Here is a 5,020-nt window from a genome sequence, read left to right as displayed (position 1 = left end):
GGCCAGCCTGGTCTACAGAGTGAGTTCCAGGACAGCCAGGGCTACACAGAGAAAGCCTGTCTCAAAAAGAAAGAAAGAGAGACAGAAAGGAAGGAAGAAAGGAAGAAAGAAAGGAAGAAAGAAAGAAAGAGGAAAGAGGAGGAGAAAGAAAGGGAGGAGGAAGGGGAGGGGCTTCCTGTTTTGTCCCACCTTGTTTTCCTTAGTTTCATTTTTTCAAACTTTTAAGTTGTTCTTTCCAGTTCTAAAGAAAAAACAAACAAAAAACCCTATAAGCCCACTTACTATCTCTTTTTTTTATTTATTTTTATTGTCTGTGTATTTGCCTCTGTGTGTGTATGTACACTACCTACATGCGTGTAGAAGACTTCTAAAACCAAAAGAGGCCAACCAAGTTTTCCTGGAACTAAGTTATGGATGGTTTTACTGCCATGTGGTTGCTGGGAACAGAACCTGCAAGAGCAACAAGTGCTTTTAGCCTCTAAGCCATCATCACTCCAGCACGCCCCGCCCTCTCTTTTTAAATTATGAAGCTAGCACACAGTGTGGGCTTCATGATGGCCACAACCCTTCTTTTTCAGCTAGGACATTGGCTCCTGTTTCTCTCTCTGAGCATCAAGCTACATCGTTATAAATGTTCCCAAGCAAGACTTGAGTGCTCTATAGGGCATTTTGTAGACTTTTTTTTTTTTTTTAATTGACCCTCTGAAAACAAAGTCCTATGCAGGAGGGTTAAAACTCCCCCTGGGAACTTCCTTCCTCTAACAGATTTTCCAGGAGGAAAGCACAGCGGGGTCCTTGATTTGATTTCCTGCCCCAGTTAAAAGCCTTCTGGTAAAAGATATATTTCATTCTCATTTTTCACTTCTTAAATGATGCACCGAAGACGAATGCCTTCACTCCCTCAGAAATAAAGTAATAGGCAATCATCATATGTACATACATATACATATGTATACATATATATACACATGTATATATATATATGTATATACATATATATACACATGTATGTGTGTATATACATATGAATAGCTATCATCATGTATATGTATATGTATATGTATATGTATATGTATATGTATATATGTGTGTGTGTGTGTGTGTGTGTGTGTGTGTGTGTGTAATACACACATACATACTGTCCGAGAGAGAAATCCTCCCTCAGTTTAAACTAAATGGCTGTTGAATAACAAAGGGCAGACTTCCCTGGTCACAGTCACAAGAGTAGAACAAAGGGAGTTACAGCAGAGATAAGGAGAGGAATCTTGACAATACAGATGTGTTCCTTCCTTTCCAGGGATATATGGTGACTTTTGTTTGTTTCTTGGAGTTTCTCCAAGGCAGCAATTGGCCACCCATATGTCCCTGTGGGCAGACAAACATATCTACAGAACAGCTAACATACCGCAAGCAAATAGAGCTATGACCTCAAGGTTGATCCAAGATGTTGCCTGATTTGTTTTCCTGCAGAGAACAGCGGGGACTAGGGAGTGTTGAGATTTCAAGCTTTACACTCCCGCACTTCTGCGTCTTTGCAGATGTAACAAGTTAAAACAAGGTCACAGGGGACTCGGGGTGAGCATCCCCTTCAGAGAAAAGACACAAAGGAACACCAAGGTTGTGGGCAACCTCAGAAGCTAAACGGACACAAGGACAGTTTCCCCTTGGAGAGAGAGCCCAGCTGTACTGACACCTTGACACTGACCTCTCTTCAAACTGTGAGCTGCTTCAAACCACCCAGGCTGTGAGAATATTTAGGGGGCATTCTCTTTAGTACATAGCTGGTGCTATTTCCAAAGGTGTATGCGTCTTTCTGGGACCCCTTAACATCTTCAAAAACTGATCAGGAAGCTAATGCGTCTATCCACTGTCACTCGGGACTAGCATTTGTTTCGGGTGCATGTGAAAATTACCAGACTTCTTTACTTTCTTGATTTTTTTTGCTTTCTTGGTTTCGGTGTATGAGTCAAAGTTCCACTCTGTGTCCCAATCCAGTCTCACATTCACTGTGCAGCCTAAAGTGACCTTGAACTCAAAGCAATTCTCCTGCCTCTTCTACCTGACAAGTGCCAGGATAGCAGGTGCGAGCCAGAGCATAGGCAAAGATTGATTCTGTGGAGAACTAGCCCTCTGCTGTATGTACAAAAAGTGGCTAGTTCCCCACAGTGACTGTTATTTGAATTTCCACCATTTGGAGGGCCTAACTCAGAACAGGAGGAGGGAAGGTCCATTCAAAGAAAAACATTCAAAGAAAGTCCAGTAGAAAACATCCCTACTGTGTGCTTATTTTTTAACTTAGATTTTATATTATACACTGTCTCTAAAACATATCAACAGACCAGATCTTTTTATTTTATTTTATTTTTATTTTATTTTGGTTTTTCAAGACAGGGTTTCTCTGTGTAGCCCTGGCTGCCCTGGAACTCTGTAGACCCTGGCCTTGAACTCAGAAGTTAAAATGCACTTTTATATTTTATATGTATAGGTATTTTCTCTGCATACATATATGTGCACCATGTGTATGCCTGGTTCCTACAGGGACTAGAAGAGGGTCCTGGACCCCCTGGAACTAGAATCATAGATGGTTGAAAGCCACCACGTGGGTACTGAGAACTGAGCATAGGTCCCCTGCAAGAGCAGCAAATGCTTTTAACCATTGAGCCATTGCTCCAACCACGAGGCTGGATTCTTAGAATTCAGATGCTGAGATGGTACCAGACAACTTGGGATGTGTGTAAAAGTCTTTTTTTAGGAAATCTTTCTAAACCAGTGGTTCTCAGTGATGCTGTGATCCTTTAATAGTTCATAACTGTAATTTTGCTACTCTTATGATCGTAATGTAAATATCTGATATGCAGGGGTCACGGCCCACAGGTTGAGAACAGCTCTTGTAAACCATTGTCTTAGAAAGGGTTTTCCCTATTTCTTGTTTATTTCACACAACTGGACAAATGCCGTATCATTCTACTTATATAAAGGACATAGAGTGCTCAAGTTCATGGAGAAAGGAGGTAGAGAGCGGCTGCCAGCACCTGGGGGAGACCCAATTCAGAAGTGAGTTTAGCAGGGTTTCGTTCTGGGTAAATGAGGAAGTTCTGGCTATGAACAGTGGTGACAATCCCATGCAGTGACAATGTACTTAATACTGCTCAAAATGGTACACTCTTAAAAATGGCTGAAGGAGCTAGTGAGCTGGCTCCACAGTTAGGAGTACTTGCTGCTCTTGTAGAGGAACTGGGTTCAGATCCCGGCATCTACATGGTGATTCCTACCATCTGTAACTCCAGTTCCAGAGGATCTGACTCCACAGGCACCAGGCACACAGATGGTGTATAGACATACATGTAGGCAAAACACACACACTCACATACATATTTATATCACTCATCTGTGTCTCTGTGTGTTTCTCTGTGTGGCCCTGGCTACCCTCGAACTCACTCTTAGAGACCAGGTTGGTCTTGAACTCAGAGAAACACTTACCTCTGCATCTCAAGTACTGAGATTAAAGGTGTATGCCACCACCACCCAGCATCACATAAATATTTTTCAATTAGTTAAACATTGTCAAAATAACTTTTTGTCAATTATTTCATTTGCTTGTTTGTTTGGGGTTTTTTTTGTTGTTTGTTTGTTTAGACAATATCTCTCTATGTGGCCCTCACTGTCCTGGAATTTACTATGTAAGCCAGGCTGGTTATTCCTAAGAGAAGATAATCAAATATTCAAATTCACAGAGACCCACCTGCCTGTTCCGCTGTCTTCCAAGTGCTGAAATTAAAATCATGTACCACTAAGACCAACAAAATGGTAGCTTTTACATTATGCAAACTCTTCCACGATAACCTAAACAAGGAAAGCAGTCTAAATTCAATAAATAATAGTTTAAGCAAAAGTTTAAAAAAAGCAAGGCCTACAGAGTTTTAAACTATTGTAATTCCAACTTTTATTCTTTCCTGGTCTAAATAATTACTACTAACTTTAGGACTAAATAAGCGTTCCAAGAAACACGGAAAGATCAGCGCCTATACCAGTGCGCCTGCCTGTGCGCGTGTGGAGGGGCTAGCGCAGAGCATCCGGTGTCTCTCTCCTTCACTCTCTGCCAGATCACCTCGAGGTAGTAGAAAAACTAGAAACTCGGTGCTCCAACCATAGTCCTGGGTCTGCCGGGAGAGGCTGCAGTAGGCACAGTCAACATTGCCCAGCTTTTTCTATGGGTGCTGGAGACTCGAGGCCTCGGGCTTACAGAGAAGCGCTCTTATCCACTAAGCCATCGCTCCAACCCCAGTCAACACTGTTTTTATTAATTGTATTTTAGTTAATATAACAAAGCTTCCTTGCGACATTTTCTTGCGTGTCTGCCACGGAGCACTGTTCATCTCTCTGCCCTTACCTTCTCCCAGTGATGGCCATTTTGCTGCTTTCCTATGCTGCCTTCTACCTGGGGCGACCATCATAAAATCCAAGAGCCAGGTGAAGTAGGCAGTGACTCACCAGAACAATAGTTCTCATCTGTTTATTTATCCATGCAATTAGAACCAATGCAAACCCATTTCTCTTTTTCTCACACTAAAGACTGTGTTGCCTGCATGCAGTTCTCGGTTCCTGAGCAGACTCCAGAACCAGAGCAACTTTTATGTCAATTATATGCATTCAAAACATACATTAGCCTCTCTCCCTTCCTCCCTCTCTCCCTCCCTCTCTCTCTTTCTATCTCTCTCTCCCTCTCTCTATCTCTCTCTCCCTCTCTCTCTCTCTCTCCCTCTCTATCTCTCTCTCCCTCTCTCTCTATCTCTCCCTCTCTCTATATCTTTCCCTCTCTCTCCCTCTCTATCTCTCACTCCCTCTCTCTCTCCCTCTCTTCCCCTCTCTCTCCCTCTCTCTCTCCCTCCCTCTCTATCTATCTCTCCCTCCTTCTCTCTCCCTCTCTCTCCCTCTCTCCCTCTCTCTCCATTTCTCCCTCTCTCTCCCTCTCTCTCCATTTCTCCCTCTCTCTCCCTCTCTCTCCATCTCTCCCTCTCTC

At 42.8% G+C, this 5,020-nt stretch overlaps 1 protein-coding gene across 11 annotated transcripts in view; it reads right to left on the bottom strand.

The window, feature by feature from the left end:
* The window catches only part of LOC116070300 (mediator of RNA polymerase II transcription subunit 15-like), an 18,292-nt gene that overhangs the window by 10,265 nt on the left and 3,007 nt on the right, over window positions 1-5,020 (bottom strand). For 9 of the 11 annotated variants that reach the window (XR_004110345.1, XR_004110348.1, XR_004110347.1 and 6 more), the window contains exon 2: window positions 3,743-3,843. The gene's annotated coding sequence lies outside the window, so the exon portion shown is untranslated. Of the gene's footprint in view, window positions 1-189; window positions 242-3,742; window positions 3,844-5,020 lie in introns of all 11 variants that reach the window. The other 2 variants (XR_004110346.1, XR_004110353.1) reach the window with 1 other exon arrangement.

Source organism: Mastomys coucha, unplaced genomic scaffold (genome assembly GCF_008632895.1).
Source record: "Mastomys coucha isolate ucsf_1 unplaced genomic scaffold, UCSF_Mcou_1 pScaffold1, whole genome shotgun sequence".
Lineage (NCBI taxonomy): Eukaryota > Metazoa > Chordata > Mammalia > Rodentia > Muridae > Mastomys > Mastomys coucha.
This window is presented reverse-complemented; position numbering and strand designations above follow the sequence as displayed.